Here is an 18798-nt window from a genome sequence, read left to right as displayed (position 1 = left end):
TGAAAAAGTTATCAGACTTCGACTAGAGACATGAATGAAGCTGTTCTGGATAGGATTAAGGTAAATCAGAATATTGGGTAAAGGTTGATATGGCCCATATTTTCAAACTTTAAGGTCTATGCAAGACTGAAGGGAGAGATGTTTATTTGGTGCAAAATTCATATTTGGTCATGGGCAGGCCACGGTGGCTCAGCGGCAAGAACACTTGCCTGCCATGCCAGAGTACCCGGGTTTGATTCCTGGTGCCTGCCCACGTAAAAAAAAAAAAAAATCATATTTGGGGTAGCGCATTATCTAATTTAACTTATATGGTCAATATGGATGCCATTGGCATCAATGTCAAAAGTGACTTTAATCTGAGGTATACTGTGCTGAAAAAAATGTGTGTACCCTAGAAAAGCCATGTTTTAATCCTAATCCCATTTTGTAAAGGCAGCTGTTCTAGTTTGCCAGCTTCTGGAATGCAATATACCAGAAACAGAAGAGCTTTTAAAAGGGGGAATTTATTGAGTTGCTAGTTTACAGTTCAAAGGCCGAGAAAATGTCCCAATTACAATAAGTCTATAAAAATGTCCAATCAAAGGCACCCAGGGAAAGATACCTTGATTCAAGAAGGCTGATGATGTTCAGGGTCTCTCTCTCTCTCAAGTGAGATGGCACATGGTGAACACAGTCAGGGCTTCTGTCTCAGCTGGAAAGGCAAATGGCGAACATGGTGTCATCTGCTAGCTTCTTCTCCTGGCTTCCTGTTTCATGAAGCTCCCTGGGAGGCGTTTTCCTTCTTCATCTCCAAAGGTCACTTGCTGGTAGACTCTTTGCTTTGTGGTGCTGCAGCATTCTTTGCTCTTTCTGAATCTCTCGTTCTCCAAAATGTTTCCTCTTTTATAGGACTCGAGTAAACCAGTCAAGACCCACCCAAATGGGTGGAGACATATGATCACCTAATCCAGTTTAACAACCACTCTTGACTAAATCACATCATCCAGGGAGATGTTCTGATTATAGTTTCAAACATAAAGTATTGAATAGGGATTATTCTACCTTTATGAAATGGGATTTTGATTAAAACATGGCTTTTCTAGGGGGCATACTTCCTTTCAAATCAGCACAGCAGCTGTTTCTTCTAAACCCTATTGAGTATTGTAAATTTGGAACTGTAATTAGATCTCCCTGGAGATGTGATTTAATCATGAGTGGTTGTTAAACTGGATTAGGTAGAGGCATATCTCCACCCATTTGGGTGGGTCATGATTAGTTACTGGAGTCCTATAAAAGAGGAAACATTTTGGAGAATGAGAGAGATTCAGAGAGAGCAGAGCAGAACGACATAGCCACGAGAAGCAGAGAGCCCACAAGCCAGCGACCTTTGGAGATGAAGAAGGAAAGTGCCCCACAGGGAGCTTCATGAAACAGGAAGCCAGGAGAGAAAGCTAGCAGATCACACCATGTTCACCATGTGCCCTTCCAGCTGAGAGAGAAACTGTGAATGTGTTCGCCATGTGCCTGCTTACTTGGAAGAGAAACCCGGAACGTCATTGGCCTTCTTGAACCAAGGTGTCTTTCCCTGGATGCCTTTGATTGGACATTTCTATAGACTTGTTGTAATTGGGACATTTTCCTGGCCTTAGAACTGTAAACTAGCAACTTATTAAATTCCCCTTTTAAAAAGCCATTCCTTTTCTGCTATATTGCATTCTGGCAGCTAGAAAACTAGAACATATACCATGGGGTGGGGGGGCAGGAGTTATCCCCATGAGTACAAACATGCCAAGCAGATTTTGTTATCCTTGGTTTTGGCACTCACCTTCATAACCCTGAGTGAGCATACCAGCCTGGTTGTCAGAGTAGGTAGTGAAGGTCTGTGTCTGCTTGATGGGAATGGTGATATTGCACTTGATGAGGGTAGTCATGACTCCACCAGGAGTTTCAGTACCAAAGGAAGGAGGAGTGACTCCAAGAACAGCAAATCTTGAATGTTTTCAGATTCGTCTCCAGATAAGATGGCTATCTGGACAGCCGCACCATAAACAATAGCCTCACCAGCTTTCTTTTCCATTGAAGAAGTCCAGGAGAAGTTTCTGAATTTTGGGAATATGAGTAGAACTGCCTACCAGGACAGTACTGTGGATCTGTGACTTGTCTAGCTTGGCATCCCTGAGAGCTTTCTCCACAGGGTCCAAACTGCCAAGGAACAGGTCAGCATTCAATTTTTCAAACCAGGCATGGGTAATGGAGGTATTGAAGTCAATTCCTTCATACAGGGAATCAATCCCATACTGGCCTGTGTGCTGGAAGAGAGGGTTTGCTTAGCTCATTCACAGGTAGTACAGTGACAGTAGACATCTCCTTTATTCTCACTGATGTGTTTCTTACGCTTGTGCTTGAACTTCACAATAAAATTGTTGACCATTCAGTTGTCAGAGTCTTTTCCACCTAAGTGCATGTCTCCAGTTGTTAATTTGACCTTGAAAATTCCATCTTCAATGATGGGGTCTGATACATCAAAAGGGCTACCTCCTAAGTCAAAGATTAGCATGTTTCTTTTAGCACCAACATTTTTGTCTAAGCCATAAGCAATAGCAGCAGCAGTTGGCTCATTGATGATTCTTGAGTACACTGAGGCTGTCAATAGTGCGGCATCTATGGTGGCCTGACACTGAGAGTCATTAAACTAAGCTGGCACTGTGACAACAGCATTGGTAACAATCTTCCCAAGATAGGCTTCTGCAATTTCCCTCATCTTTGTCAGAACCATAGATGACACCTCCTCTGGATAGAAACTTTTTATCTCACCTTTGTATTCTACTTGGACCTTGGGCCTTTGCCTGCATCATTCACCACCATGAAAGGTCAAGGCTTCACATCAGACTAAGCAACAACATCATCAAATCTACATCCTGTTGGACATCTGGTAACAAAAACTGTCTGTGGGGTTCATTGCAATTTGATTCTTTTCAGCATCACCAATCAATCATTCAGTATCAGTAAAGGTGACATAGCTCGGAGTTGTTTGGCTCCCCTGGTCCCCTGATGGTTGGCTTTTCTATGCTAGAAGATACCCACACACGAGTAGGTGATACCCAGATTAATGCCAGCCACAGGTCCCTTTGATATGTTGCTTATCCAAGGCCTAGGTTGTACAAAAAGAAGAGTCCTGAAAGCTAACGCCACATTCAATGAGCCGGTAGCCTTGATTCTTGAAAATGATTGTAGAACTATATAGCTTTCACAATGTGACTGTGTGATTGTGAAAACCTTGTGTCTAATGGTTCTTTTATCCAGAGTATGAACAGATGAGTAAAAAAAAAAGGATAAAAATTTAATAATAAATAATGGAGTATAAAGGGTAAAAATTTAGATAGATTGAAATACTGGTGATCAACTAGAGGAAGGGGTATGGAGTATGGGATGTATGAATTTTTTTTTCTTTTTTTCTTTTCATTTCTTTTTCTGGAGTGATGCAAATGTTCTAAAAATGATCATGGTAATGAATACACAACTATGTGATGATATTGTGAGCCACTGATTATATAATATGATTGGAGTGTATGTGTGTGAAGATTTCTCAATAAAAATATTTTCGAAAAGTTAAAAAAGCAAAATAAATTACAGAGAGCTTAAAATATTACATTGAAAAGGAGGAAAGAAAATAGTAGAAAAATGAGGACTCTTAGATCTTTGAGGGTTAATCTTCTAAGTTGATGTGAATAAACAAATTATAGAGGAAAAGACAGATGAAACTACAAAGAATTTGAAACATGGATAAAAACAATGTAAACAAAAGAAAAAGGAAAAATGTGAAGATTTTGAAGGAAATTTGTAAAAATGTTTAGATTCATATTATAAAGAATAATCAAGGTACTGATGAATAAAGAACATAACAGAAAATTCATATTTAAAATATATTTCCCGGTGCCTGGCCATGCAAAAAAAAAAAAAATATATATATATATATATAATATGATCTCACTGATAGGAAATAAAATATGCAAATTTATAGAGTCAGAAAACAGAATACAGGTAATCAGGCACCAGGGTGGGGGTAAGGAATGGGGAGTCAAGGTGTAATTGGTACAGAGTTTCTGTTTGGAGTGATGGAAAAGTTTTGGTAATGGATAGTGGTGATGGTAAGACAACCTGATGACTGTTACTAAAACCATTGAATTGTATATTTGAAAGTGGTTATAATGGGAAATTTAAGGTTTATATTTGTTTCCAGAAGAAAAACAAAAAAACTATGAAGTCATAGAATAGAAACAGTGAACTCTAATGTAAATTATAGTTAATAGTATAATTATAATATTGCTTTATCAATTGTAACAAGAGTATCACACTAAAGCAAAGTGTTAATAATCAGGAAAACTGAGTATGTGTGTGTGTAGAGGATATATGGGAACTCTAAACTTTCTGCATGATTTTTCTATAAACTTACAGCTACTCTAATTTTTAAAAGTAAATAAAAAATAGTAAACTTAGAGTAGTCCTGGAGGACTAATTCTCAGGCACTATATTCAGAAATAAGATCTGTGAGAATCACAAAGGAATAAACTATCCACAGGAAAATGGAAGAAAAATGCTAGAAGCAAGCATATGGGACCACAATTAGTTAAATAAATAAAAATAACCATAAGTAACATCTATATTGATTAAATTCATTCATTCCCTATTTCTTGAGCACTCACTATATGTAAGGAACTCTTCTACATTCTGGGGACACACAATAAAACAAAACAAAAAATGCTCCTCTTATCGAACTTACAGATTCTATCTTTTCATATCCCATTGTGAAGACAGGTAATGAACACATAAACAAATAAATATATGTATTAGATGGTGAGAAGTACCAAGAAAGTAGTGTATGGGGGCAGGGAATGAGGGAAATGTGAGCTGGCAAGGAAGCCTTCACTGCTAGATAGTATTTGAGCAGAAACCTGAGGGAATTAAGTGAGCCAGGTGGACGTTTTCCATGCAGATGGAAAAGCAAGGGCAAATATCATGAATAAAGGGATAGAGGCACAGACGTGGGGACAAGCAGCTGTCCACGTTGGAGAGCTTTGCAGGTTATTGTAAAAACTTTGGTTTCTATTCTAAATGAGATGGAGAACTGTTTGAAGCTTTTTTTTTAGCCATATTCAAATATATATTCAGTGCTGTTAATTACATTCACAATGTTGTGGCAGAGGAGTGACTTGATCTGTCTTTGTTTTAAAAACTGTGTTTTTAGTGTGTGGAGAGCAGAATGTGGGGGCAAAGGTAGAGAACAAATTGTCAGAGGACAAAATTAGAAGCAAGAAGAGGCTGGTTTCAATAATTCAGAAGAGAGATGAGGGTGGACAGGATGAAGATGCTGGAGACAGTAAGAAGTCATCAATTCTGGGCATATTTTAAAGATAGAACTGGCAGGCTTTGCGGATAGGTTAGATGTGAGTTGTGGAAAAAAGAATTCAAGATGATTTGAGATTTATGCTCAAGCAAGAGGAAGAACAGACTCGCCATTTCTAAGACCAGAAAGATGGGTGTCAAAGGAGGAGGCTTCAGAATTGGGAGGTTACTGGGGGACAGAATCAGGGATTCCTTTATGACACATTAGATTTGTGCTTCATATTTGATATCTAAATGGAGATGTGAAGTAGGCAGCAAGATACAGCAGTTCGGAGTTCAGGGTGGTAATGTATATGGGAGATGTAAATGTATGTGACCACTGTATGCATGGTATACCTGTGTGTGTGCGTGTGTGTGTGCGTGTTTGTGTGTGTATATGGTCAATCTCATTATTCACAGATTCTGTATTTTCAAATTCATCTAATGCTAAAATTTATTTGAAACCCCCAAATCAATACTTGCAGTGCTGTTGAGATCATCTAGGGAGCAGCAAAAGTTTTGAGTCACCCGATGCACGTGCTCCTAGCTGAGGTGGTACAAGGGCAGCACTGAATTCTTGTTTCAGCTCTCACACTGTAAGCAAGTGTCATTTTCAAGGTATATTTAGTGCCAGGTTTTTCTCATGTTTGTGCTTTTCGTTGGTGAGCTCACTGTTTAAAATAGCCCTCAAGCATAATGCTGAAATGCTGTCCATTGTACCTTTAGCACAAAGCTGTGATGTGTCTTATGGAGAAAATACGTTAGAAAAGTTTCTTCAGGTGTGAGTTACAGTGCTAGTGGCCATGAGTTCTTTGCAAATGAACCAACAATATGTATTATATAAGGTGTCTTTAAACAGCAACACACAAAAGAAGGTCATGAACTGATTGTTGATGTAAATGTTGTGCCAAAGGGCTCATAGGAAACTAATTGTGTACTTATTTTCCCTAGGAGCAATGGTTCAGCATTCATCGGTTCAGTGCTCTCAGTGGCTTTATAGAACATAACTACTGCAGATAACAACCATTGACCATGTCCAACAACAGGAGTATCAAAACCAATGGGGAGGGCCGGCAACCGTGACTCTGTGGGAGAGTTCTTGCCTGCCATGCCAGACACCTGGATTTGGTTCCCAGTACCTGCCCATGTGAAAAAAAAAAAAAAACAGCAGGAAGAAAATGTTATTTAATAAGTTATATTGGAAAATCTCGCTCAGAACATGGAGAAAATAAGCTGGATTTGGACTCGATACTATATATATGAAGATGGATACCAGATTAAAGATAAAACTTTAAAGTTTGGAAGTCAATAAAATAAATGTAGGAATATACCTATGTGGCATTGTGATGGAAAAAAAAGATGTACTTAAGCCATCTACACAAGACACGCTTATCAAAATTGATTACATCAAAATTAGAAAGCTCTCTTTCACAAAGAATATTATAGACAAAGCTAACAAACAGCAGAGTGCGAGAAGATTCCCATAATATCCAAAACTGATGAGGGATTCATATTTTAAAAACAAGAAGCTCTTGCAAATCAATAGGGAAAGGAAATGGACAGAGATTAGGATGAGGAATCACACAAAAAGGAAAACTGAATGAACAAGAAAATCTTCAAACTCATCAGTGACCAAAGAAATGAAAATCAAACAATAAGACACTCCTTTAGATACATCAAATTAGAAATTTTAAAAATTTGGAGACCTCCTATTTGGAATTGAATCATGTACCCCACAAAAGGTACTCCAGGTCCCAAAACCTACTCCTGTGGGTGTGACCCCATTTGTAAATCAGGCCCTTGAAGATGTTGTAGTTAAGGTGTGTCCAAACTGAAGGAGGGTGGGCCTTAGTCCAATAGAGCCATAGTCTTTATAAGCAAAGGAAATTGGACACAGAGAGAAAAGCCCCTGTGAGCAGCTCAGAGATCTTTTTTAACCACATCTCTGCTCCCTAAGGTACAGAACAGCAACAGTAACAGCTGACTCACCCTTCCTTCAATGTAGCCTGATGTCCCACAAGTGCAGCACAGAGGAGTTTCCTAAAGAAAGATAGTCTAGAGTCTTCAGAAATGAAGACTAAATATATGAAAATCTATCCACAAACTTCAGATATTCATTCTTCAGAATCATTAACTATCCTGGAAGATAGCAGAAGTGGGGGGTGAAGGAAGATACAAGCATCCTTATTGAACATGTTTTATTTAAATAGGAAAGTTTATGATCACAAAAACAAAACAAACAAACAACAACATAAAACAGTGATCCTGTGACTTAGACTTACACCCTAGGACAGCCATGTAATTTCAACTATCCCATATTATGTTGAAATGAAAGGTACAGAAAATACATCCATCTGAAACTCTTTACTGGTTTTCACAATGACAAGTTAAAGTAAAACCTCCAGTGTATTAGGATGACTTTTTGGAGTAGGCCAATGTTGACAAAATCAAGGAACTCTTCCTTATTTTCTTTTTTTTTTTAGCTGCTTAACTTTTAAAAAAAAATTTTTTTAAACATAACAACATAAAAACACAAACATTCTTACCATATGATCATTCCATTTTTGGTATATAATCAATAACTCACAATATCATCACAGAGTTGTATACTCATCATTATGATCATTTCTTAGAACATTTGCATCAATTCAGAAAAAGAAATAAAAAGAAAAAAGAAAAAAGAAAAAAATTCATACATATCATACCCCTTACCCCTCCCTCTCATTGACTTCTAGTATTTCCATCTACCCAATATATTTTAGCCTTTGTTTCCCCTATAACTCTTTCTTCTTAAAACCTGGAAAGAAAAAACAAATAAGAAACTCCAAGAGATTATACTATGGAGTTAAGTTAATCAAACCAAGCTTGTTTATACCTTGACTAAATCTCTATGAATCAGAAATCATAATGATTTTTTTGTTGTTTTGTTTTGTATGTTTCCATTTTTATGTTGTTGTTCTTTTTCTTTTTTTTTACAATGACTTTTTAAAAAGTGTCTTAGGACTAGTTTTTTTCTTTGATCTCCTGAAACTGTTCTATCACATTCTTAATAGATGAACATGGACCAGCAATTAGTTCAACTAGTTCTTTCATATATATGCATTAAAGCTGCTCAACATTAAAATTCTCTATAATGTTTAAAAATGTTGAGGCCAATCCCAGTGTTTGCCTAGAAATCATAGATATATGTGTAATTTGTATGTCTATCTATGGAAGTATACATACATGTTATCTATATATGAGTATATGTGTGTGTGTGTGTATTTATGTGTGCACACACATATTTGACATATCTTTAACAACAAAACAAAACAAAAAATATCAACACCAATGTATGTTTAGGGCCAAAATTAAATCCAGACTCCAAGTCTTAACATGTTAATGCTCCTCTGGCTTGAAAGACTATGTGTCAGAATACTTTTATGTACAGTACTCATAATTGAATGAAGGAAACAAGAAACAAGAATTCCTCTTACACTTGGATACCTTTCACCACCTTCCTTATCAGCAAATGTTTTTTTCAGGTAACTCTTCCTTAGCTCATTATTTAGTTTTGTCTCCTAAGAGATTTCTCTCCCTCTCCAAGATTCGGGTTGCATTTTGCTCTAACAACTCAACTGCAGTGCCATTATTACATGATTCATTAAGTAGCCAAGAATCAAACACCATTTAAAGTCTACAGTAGGTTTCAATTCTGTAAGTGGTGTAATAGGAGAGACTAATAAATATTTCAAGTTTGTGAAGAAAATGGTAGAAGTTTTTGCTTCCTTTGAGTCTTGAAAAGAGGTGATGTTTAAACCAGAGAGCCATTTCACAATCTGCGCTGGTCTGAAAGGATGTATGTCCCCTTGAAAAGCCATATTTTAATCAAAATCCCACTTCATAAAAGCAGAACAATCCCTATTCAATACTGTATGTTTGAAACTGTAATCAGATCATCTCCCTGGAGATGTGATTTAATCAAGAGTGGTTGTTAAGGTGGATTAGGTGACTACATGTCTCCACCCATTTGAGTGGGTCTTGATTAGTTTCTGAAGTCCTATAAAAGAGGAAACATTCTGGAGAATGAGAGATTCGGAGAGAGCAGAGCAGAATGACATAGTCATAAGAAGCAGACTCCACCAGCCAGCGACCTTTGGAGATGAAGAAGGGAAATGCCTCTTGAGGTGCTTCCTGAAATGGGAAGCCAGGAGAAGAAGCTAGCAGATGATGCTGTGTCCACCATGTGCCCTTCCAGATGAGAGAGGAACCTTCACCGTGTTCACCATGTGCTTTTCCAGCTGAGAGAGAAACTGTGGCTGTGTTCACCATATGCCCTTGCACTTGAAAGAGAAACCCTGAATTTCAGTGGCCTTCTTGAACCCAGGTATCTTTCCCTGGATGCCTTAGATTGGGCATTTCTATAGACTTGTTTAACTGAGACATTTTCTTAGCCTTAGAACAGTAAACTAGCATCTTATTAAATTCCCCTTTTGAAAGCTATTTCATTTCTGGTATATTGCATTCTGGCAACTAGCAAACTTGAACACAATCAAACTCTAATTTTAATTCAAAGATTGTGCTATTCAATGTTTCACAACTAGACTCAAATGGGTACTTAACTGTTAATGAAATTTATGGGTGAAGAGCAAGGAGTCTTTGTAAAATGCTCTCAATACCATTTCCTCCTTGGCAACCTCTGCTTGACAGCTCAATACACACACTGTTATAAATTGAAAGGCCTGAAGGAAGACTATGATGCTAACATTTGGGAAGTGAAGAATAATTTTAAAGAAGATATGTTTGTAAAGAATAGGCTGGATCTAGGGGAAATAAATTTTTTACAACTATCTGAAAAAAATAAAGACATCACAAACCCATATACAGGTTAGATTCCTTGCTTGGTGTTAAGGATAAAGGATATTTCCTAGTAATTCTGGATGGCAACTGGCCTTGTAGCTCTTTTGCATTTAAGTGGACCACTCTTTTTTCACTGTATATGAGCCACCATTCTTATTACCAGAAGTTCATCCCTGTGCATTTTCTATTCTTTTCACCTGGATAACTCTATTCATTCTTTAGGTCTCACCTTAGCTATCATTTCCCACAAGAAATTTTCCCCTCTCCCAACTGTATATTTCCACCTCAAAATGCCTTAAGCAGCTCCAATTCAATATCCATAGATCCAAGGCCCCACAGCCTACCAAACCTGCTCATCTTCCTCCTGTGCTTCCCATCTCAGCAGATAAGCCCACATCCACACTGTGGCCCAGCCAGAAATGAAGATGTCCCCTATGCCTATTCCTCACATCACCTTGTCCCCAAGTTTCTCAGTCAAATCTGCCTACTTTTCACCAACCCTACCCCAACTCTTCTCACCTGATTTATGGCAGCCTCCTAAAAGGGTTTCCAAATCCACTGTTGGCTCTCTGACATCCAATATCTGCCCCATTGTCAGAGTCATCCATTTAACATTCGGATTTCATCATTTATTCTTCAGTTTTAAATTCCTCACTAGCTCTCCATTGCCTTCCACATACAATCCAAACTTCTTAGCACAATTTACAAGAAACTGCATGATCCCTTACCTTTTACAGATCCTCTCCTTGAATTCCACTCTCTGAAGTACATATTATCACCTGTCATATAAAGATAATCAAATTAAGTTTCTGTGATGTCAAAAACCATGATTAGATCACACAGCCAGGAGTTGCTAATGTTAGAGCTGAATTCCTATTAGAAGATTTTTTTAACACATTATTCAGAAATTAGATTCAAATTTAGAAGTTTGAATTTACTTTTGCCCAGAGTGGTATATGTTCTAGGGTTGAGACTTCCTCTAGTAATTTAACTTAGTCTGTTCTAATATCAAAACATCATGGCTCAATTTCATTAGGTTGGCACCTGCGTGTAAATTATTACATCATCCTTACCTGTTCTCCTGAAAACAGTCTGATGAAGGACTTGTATGTAGATGATTACTTGGGAAGTGATCCCAGGAGTGGGGAACTGGGAAGAATGAGCCAGGAAGGAGGAATAACCAATGGAAGTGTGAATTAATGCTGTCAACATCATGAGCAATGGGCCTCAGTTCTGACAGGACCTCCAGAGAAATGTACTGGATACCTCCTAGAATTGCTTTCTCATGCATGAGAGGCAGGGAAAATTTCCCATCATCTATGTCCCCACTGGTTATTCTCCCCAGGTTCTTAGCTTTACATGTGGACTAACTAAAAGAGAGCTGCCAGCACCTGTGGAATCTGTGGAGCCTCAAGCAAAAGCATGCACCGCACACTTCAGGCTACTCCACTGGTGGACCTCTACACAACAACCACAACTGAAATCAGAGATGAGGACCCCAGAGTGGGAGTCCAGGCACTAGGGGCATCTAAGACATATATTTGCAGGGAATAAAATAATTTAGAAGTATAATGCTATTTACAAGTCTTTTTAGACTCTCAGCATATTTCAAGTTCATGGAATAGACTATAGTTTACCACAAATACATTTTTCACTGATTTTTCTCTGCAGAAAGCAAACATAATTGAATTATGTGTGGGTGGTCCCAATCAATGACTCATTTATTGCAAACAAGTAGTAGGAGTTGAGATTCAAAGCTAGGGCTAATAAATAAATAAATCATTCTTCCTGGAAAGGTAGAAATAGATTTCTATTTCTATAACAGCACATCTATTTCTATAATAGCACATCTGTAAAAATTTTAAATATTGAAAACTCTGGGCCCAAATATATGTATCATAGATGTCCCAGAAGAAGAGGTGGGTAAAGGGCCAGGAAGAATATTTGAAAATATAATGGTTGAAGATTTCTCAGCCCTTATAAAAGACATAAATATGCAAATCCAAGAAGTCCAACATACCCCAAATAGAATAAATCCATACAGACTCACTCCAATACATGTACTTATCAGACTGTCAAATGCCAAAGAGAAGCAGAGAATCCTGAAAGCTGCAAGAGAAAAGCAGTTCACCACATACAAGGGAAGCCACAACAGGCTCAGTGCTGACTTCTTATCAGACACCCTAGAGGTGAGAAGGCAGTGGTATGATATATATTTAAGATACTGAAAGAGAAAAATTTCCAGCCAAAAATTCTTTAGCCAGGAAAGCTGTTCTTCAAAAGTGAGGGAGAATTCAAACCATTCACAGATAAACAAAAGCTAAAAGTTTGTTAATAAGACTTCTGCCCTGCAGTAAATACTAAAGGTAGTTCTGCTTGCTAAAAAATAAAAAGACAGGAGAGAGGGGCTTGGAGGAGAGTATAGAAATGATGACTATCACTAAGTGTAACTGAAAGGATAAAAAGAGAGAAAAGTAATAGACATGACAAATAAAAGCCAAAGGATAAAATGGTCAAAGTAAGATGGCATTTATAGTTTTTACAGTAATAACATTGATGTTAATGGGTTAAACTCCCCAATTCAAAAGACACAGATTGGCAGAATGGATAAAAAATATGATCCAACTATATGCTGTTTACAGGAGATGTATTTTTAACCAAAGGCACAAAAAGGTTGAAACTGAGAGGATGGAAAAAGATATTCCATATAAGGAATAAGAACACAACAAAAAAAGCTAGGGTATCTATACTAATATCAAAGTAGACTTCAACAGCAAAAATGTTAAGATGCAAAGAAGGACATGACATATTAATAAAAGGGTAATTCACCAAAAAGAAATAACAATCACAAGTAATTTATGCACCTCATCAAGGTGTCCCAAATAAGACAAACACTGGCAAACTGAAGTGAGTATTAGACATCTCTACAATAATAGTGGGAAACTTCACCATGCCACTCTCTGTGATAGATAGAACATCTAAACAGAGGATCATTAAGGATCTAGAGAACCTAAATTATATGATAAACGAACTAAATCTAACAGGCATATACACAGAACATTGTACCCCAAAACAGCAGGATATACATTCTTCTCAAGTGTTCATGGAACATTCTCTAGGATAGACCATATGCTGGTGCACAAAACAGGTCTTAATAAATTTAAAAGGATTGAAATTATACAAATCATTTTCTCTGATAATTATGGAATGAAGCTGCAAATCAATAACAATTGGAGAACTTCACAAATATCTGGAGGTTAAACAACATGCTGTTAAACAATCAATGGATCAAAGAAGAAATTGCAAAAGAAATCAGTGAATGTCTTAAGATAAGTGAAAACAAGAACACAACGTATCAAAACCATGGGATGTAGTGAAAGCAGTGCTGAGAGGGAAATTTATAGCCCTAAATACCTATGTTAAAAAAGAAAGAAAGAGCCAAAATCAAAGACAACTGAACAATTAGAGAAAAAATAGCAAATAATTCCAAGGCAATCCGAAGGAAAGAAATAACAAAGATTAGAGCTGAAATAAATGAAATGGAGAACAAAATAACAATACAGGGAATAAATAAAATTGAAAGTTTGTTCTTTGAGAAGATCAATAAAATGAACAACCACTTAGCCAGACAGGCAAAGACAAAAAGAGTAAAGATGCAAATATGCAAAATCAGAAATGAGAGGTAGGGTCATTACCACAAACACTGAAGAAATAAAAAAGATTATAAGGTGATAAAATGAACAACTGTTTGCCAACAAACTAGACCACTTAAATGAAATGGACAATTTCCTAGAAACACAAGCACAATCTATCCCGACTCAAGAAGAAATAGTAGACCTCAATAAACCAATCATGAGTAAAGAGATTGGATCAGTCATCAAAAATATTCCTACAAAGAAAAGCCCTGATCTAGATGGTTCCATAGGCAAATTTTACCAAGTATCCCAGAAAAAATTATTATTAATCCTGCTCAAGCTTTTCCAAAAAATTGAAGAAGAGGAACAGTACCTAACTCATTCCGTGAAGCCAACATCACCCTAATACCAAACCCTGCAAAAGATACTATAAGAAAAGAAAACTACAGAACGATATCTCTAATGAACATAGATGCAAAAAGCCTCAACAAAATATTTGCAAATCAAATCCAATAACACAATGAAATAATTAATCATACACCAAGACCAAGTGGGTTTTATTTCAGGTATGCAACAGTGGGTCTGCACAAGAAAATCAATTAATGTAATACACCCCATCAACAAATCAAAAGGGAAAACCACATGATCATCTTACCTGAAACAGAAAAGGCTTTCAGCAAAATCTAACATCCTTTCTTGATAAAAACACTTAGAAAGGCAGGAGTCAAAGGAAACTTCCTCAACGTGATAAAGTCATATGAAAAACCCACAGCTAACATGGTACTCAACAGTGAGAGATTGAAATCTTTCCCTCTTAGATCAGGAACAAGACAAGATGTTCACTGTTACCATTTTTATTCAACATTGCGCTAGCAAGAGAAATTAGGCAAAGAGAAATAAATGTCATCCAAAGAAGTAAAACTTTCACTATTTGCAGATTATATGATCCTATATTTAGAAAATCCAGAAAAAAACTACAACAAAACTACTTGAGCCAATAAACGAATTCAACAGAGTAGCAGAATACAAGATGAACATGCAAAAATCAGGATTTCTATACACAAGTAAGAAGTTATCCAAGGAAGTAATCAAAGAAAAAAATTTAACTAGCAATAGATAGTTAAAAGAATTAAATATCTATAAATCAACTTAACTAAGGATTAAAGGACCTGTACACAGACATCTGCAAAACATTGCTAAAAGAAATCAAAGACTTAAATAAATGGAAAGACATCCCATGTTCATGAATTGGAAGGCTAAATGTTATTAAGGTATCAGTTTCTACACAAATTGATCTATAGATTAATACCAATACCAATCAAAATTCCAACACCCTACTTTGAAGAAATGGAAAAGCCAATGGTCAAATAGCCAAAAACATCATGAAAAAGAAGAATGAAGTGGAAAACTAATGTTTCCATACTTTAAAGCATGTTATAAAGTCACAGAGGTCAAAACAGCATGGTAATGGCATAAAACTAAACATATTGACCAATGGAATTAAATTGAGAGTTCATCTATGGGCAACTTATTTTTGACAAGTCTCCCAAATCCATTCAATGGGGACAGAACAGTCTCTTCAATAAATGATATTGGGAGAACAGGATGTCCATATCCAAAAGAATGAAAGAAGACTCCTGTCTCATACCTTATACAAAAATTAATTCACAATGGATCAAAGACCTAAATATAAGAGCCGGTACTATAAAACTCCTCTATCTTCAAGATACAGTGATAGAAGATAGTTTTCTAGACCTTACAACCCAAAGCATAAGCAACAAAAGCAAAAATAGATAAATGGAACCTCCTCAAAATAGAATACTTCTGTACTTCAAAGGACTTTATCAAATGGGTGAAAAGGCAGCTGACTCACTGGGAGAAAATATTCAGAAACCACATATCTGATAAGGGTTTGATATGTAGAATATATAAAGAAAGCCTATACCTTAACAAGAAAAAGATGAACAGCCCAATTTTTTAAAAATGGGCAAAAGACATGAATAGATATTTTTTCAAAGAGGAAATACAAATGGGTAAATATCACACAAAAAGATGCTCAGCTTCACTTAATATCTTAATATTCTCTCATCAACAGTGACAAATGTACCACACAATACCAGGGGTTAAACAATAGGAAGGATAACAGCTATGGGGTATTTTGGATTTTCTTTCATATTTTTATTTTATCATATTATAATTATTTGAGTAATGAAAATGTGCTAAAATTGCTTGTGGTGATGATTGCACAACTATGTGATGACACTGGGAGGCATTGAGGTTATACTTTGGATGGATTTTATAGGGTGTGAATATAACTCAACAAACTTACATTTAAAAAACTGTGGGCCTCAAATTAATCGTATAGGAAATTATTTAACATTTCTTTTAGACCTTTTTAATCATATGACCAGTATTTTCACTACCCTCTATTCTCTGTCAATCCTCAAACTTCTTTGCTTACTTACATATTAGGGAATTAAGAAATATGTCAGGTTCAGGGGTAAAAATCTCTGTGACAACATGGGTCATGACTTCCAGCGATGAGTCTGGCCCTGCCACCAGGGGATCGACAATTCCTTCTTCACCAAAAGAGGGAAAAGAAATGTAACAAAATAAGGCATCAGTGGCTAAGAGTTCAAATAGAATTAAGATGCTATTCTGGTTTTGATATGTTGTATTTTCATTTTCCCTAACATATTTCCTAATTTTTCTTGTATTTCCTCTTTAACCCATTCATTGTTTAAGAGTGTGTTGTTTAATTTCCACATATGTGTGAATTTCCCATTTCTCCCTCTGTTATTGATTTCTAGCTTCATTCTGTTGTGGTCATAGTATATACATTATATGATTTCAATATTTTTTTAACTTATTGAGACCTGTTTTGTGATCTAACATATACTCTATCCTGGGGAATGATCCACGTGCATTTGAGAAGAAGGTGTGTCCTATTTTTGTTGGGTGTGGTGTTCTAGGTATGTCTGTTAGGTCTAGTTGGTTTAGTGTAACATTCAAGTCCTGTGCTTACTTATTGCTCGTCTGACTAGATGTTATATTCGTTATTGTAAGTTTTATATTAAAGTCTCCTACCATTAATGTAGAACCATCAATTTCTCCCTTCATATATGTCAGTATTTTGTTCATATATTTTGGAGTTCTTCTATTAGTTGCATATTTATTTATAACTGTTTTATCTTCCTGTTGAAGTGACTCCCTTTGCAATATATAAGGACCATCTTTGTCTCTCTACTGTTTATGACTCGAAGTCTATTTTATCTGATATTAGCAGAGCCCCTCAGTTTTCTTTGGGTTACTAGTTGCATGGCATTTTTTTTCCCTATCCTTTCACTTTCAACCTACTTGTATCCTTGAATAAAAAATGTGGCTCTTACAGATAGCTTATAGTTTGGTCATGCTTTTTTTTATCCACTCTACCAGTCTCTAACTTTTGACTGGAGGGTTTAATCTATTTACATTTTAAGTCACTACTGATAGTGCAGAACTTCCTTCTGGCATTTTGTTTTTTTAGTCTTTGTAAGTCTTACACATATATTGTTCCTGAATTCTTCCATTAATGCCTACTTTCATATTTATCGGATATTCTGTACTGTACCATATTGAATGCCTTCTCTTTTCTCTCTGGATATATTTTCCACATATTTTCTTTGTTATTATAATGGGGTTAAAATTCAACATCTTAAATATATAACAATCATATTGGTTTGGTACTAACTTTAATAAAATATCATAAACACGTGCTTTCCTATACCCTCTGTCCCCCCATCTTTTTTTGTACTTGTTACCACTTATATCTTTGCGTGTTGCATGTCCAATACCATAGATTTACCATTACTTTTATGCATTCATATTTTAGCACCTATAAGAGTAGGAGGTGGGAGTATATACCAAACAATACGATACAATAATTCTGGCACTTATAAGTACCCAAATTGTTACTTTTACCAGATGTCTTTATTTCTTTATACCATTTTGAACCACCGTCTAGTGTTCTTTCCTTTCAGCTTGAAAAATTCCCTTTAGCATTAGTTGTAGATTAGGTCTAGTTGATGATGAATGCCCTCAGCTATGCTTATCTGGGAGTGTCTTAATCTCTCCTTTTTTTTTGCATGGGCAGGCACCAGGAATCATACCCAGGTCTCCAGCACTCCAGCATGGCAGGCGAGAACTCTGCCTGCTGAGCCACCATGGCCCACCCTCTCCCTTATTTTTTAAAGAAAATCTCACCAGATATAAAATTTTGGGTGGGTCGTTGTTTTCTTTAGGCACTTTAAGTATTTCAACCCACTGCTTTTTTTGCCTCCACGGTGTCTGGTGAGAAATCAGCACTCAGTCTAATGAGATGCCCTTGTACGTAAGTTAACATGTTGCTTTTCTCTTGCAGCTTTCAGAACTTTCTCCTTGTCCTTCGCATTTGATGGTGTAAGCATTATATGATGGGGTGCATTTTTCTTCCTATTTATCCTGCTCGGTGTTCTCTAGTCTTCTTTGGATGTGCCTAGTCACATGTTTTGCTAAGTTTGGGAAGTTCTCTGTCATCATTTGAATATTCCTTCTGCTCCTTCCTCTCTTCTTCTCCTTGTGGCACTCCAACAGCACATTGGTATGTATTGGGACACTTGATGGTATCCCAGAAGTGTCTTAGATGATTTTCACTTTTTCTAAGTCTTGTATCTTATTGTTCCTCAGCCTGATTCATTTTAATGGACCCGTCTTCAAGTTCTTCTGCCAGCTCCTATCTGCTGGTGAAACCCTCCTGGGGATTTTTCATGTCAGTTGTTGTGGCCTTAATCTCTAGTACTTTTGTTCGATTCCTCTTTAAAATTTCTAACTCTTCACTAAGATTCTCATATTGCTTAATCCTTGTTTACTGATATCCTTTAATTCTTTCTCTGTGTTTTCTTTTATCTCTTGTGAGGATTTTTAATATATTTTTTAAAGTCTCATT

At 36.5% G+C, this 18798-nt stretch overlaps 1 pseudogene; it reads right to left on the bottom strand.

The window, feature by feature from the left end:
* Positions 1-299: 299 nt before the first annotated feature.
* LOC143686830 (heat shock cognate 71 kDa protein-like) overlaps positions 300-18798 on the bottom strand; it is a 57793-nt pseudogene continuing 39294 nt past the window's right edge.

The sequence above is a fragment of the Tamandua tetradactyla genome, chromosome 6 (genome assembly GCF_023851605.1).
Source record: "Tamandua tetradactyla isolate mTamTet1 chromosome 6, mTamTet1.pri, whole genome shotgun sequence".
In the NCBI taxonomy this organism is placed as follows: Eukaryota; Metazoa; Chordata; class Mammalia; order Pilosa; family Myrmecophagidae; genus Tamandua; species Tamandua tetradactyla.
This window is presented reverse-complemented; position numbering and strand designations above follow the sequence as displayed.